Raw genomic sequence first — 837 nt, 5'->3', positions numbered from 1 at the left:
GCCCCCAATGTTCAAATTGAATTGGAAATATTAATATAAAGTCATTATTAGTGTTTGAATTTGAATTGCACAAAAAGCTTTATTTGAAAGGTGGGGACAACCAAGTGGCTTATCTCTAAGGTCCTAGAGGCATGGGCATCAGGCTCAGGGCAACTGGGTGTCCTGTGGACAGGAGACACAGTTAGGGATCCCAAGCCAGAAGTCAGACCACACAATCTGCTGCATCGGAGCAGGGCATCTGGGCTAGGGGCCACAGTGCCTGTCAGAGTCTGAGTTTTACCCATGACATTGAGACAGTGGGTGGTGAGCTAAGGCTACTGGTGGCTCTAGGTGCTGAATTTCATCCACAGCCACAACCAAAGCCAAGGGTTATTTACAACCAACACTGGACAGTGTTTAAATACACTGAAAGATCTAACAAAATCAAGTGATGATGGTCCACTAGCAGTGAGCTCAGCTAGCACCTAGCATATTTCTAAATATTATTTTTCACTCCAAAGAAGAGGGCTTGTAACAGTACATTATTCCAGAGTCTAAAACATCTTATGATGGCAGTAGCCAAGAAAGTACTCAAATACTAAAAGTGTCAAGTCAAAATGACCAAGAAACGGTCTTAAAAGGACTCCAAATTTGAAAAAAGAAAGCATCAGAAAGAATAGTTATCATTTTTGCCTTTAAAATACTAAATAAAGATTCATAATTTTGTAATGATAGTCAATGACACAGAGAGATAATTTTGCCACTATTGAAGGTAACTATTAGATATCAATTTATTACTCTGAAATCAAGAAAGGGAAAATGCATTTACTCTGCCAAAGTTCTTCACCGGGTGATGAA

The 837-nt window shown here is 39.5% G+C and overlaps 1 non-coding gene across 1 annotated transcript; it reads right to left on the bottom strand.

Moving 5' to 3' along the window:
* Positions 1 to 257: 257 nt before the first annotated feature.
* On the bottom strand, positions 258 to 384 carry LOC116812389 (small nucleolar RNA ACA64). Its single transcript, XR_004370688.1, has one exon. It is a non-coding gene; the product is annotated as a small nucleolar RNA ACA64 (small nucleolar RNA).
* Between the last annotated feature and the right edge of the window lie 453 nt (positions 385 to 837).

Source organism: Hylobates moloch, unplaced genomic scaffold, assembly GCF_009828535.3.
Source record: "Hylobates moloch isolate HMO894 unplaced genomic scaffold, HMol_V3 SCAFFOLD_7, whole genome shotgun sequence".
In the NCBI taxonomy this organism is placed as follows: Eukaryota; Metazoa; Chordata; class Mammalia; order Primates; family Hylobatidae; genus Hylobates; species Hylobates moloch.
This window is presented reverse-complemented; position numbering and strand designations above follow the sequence as displayed.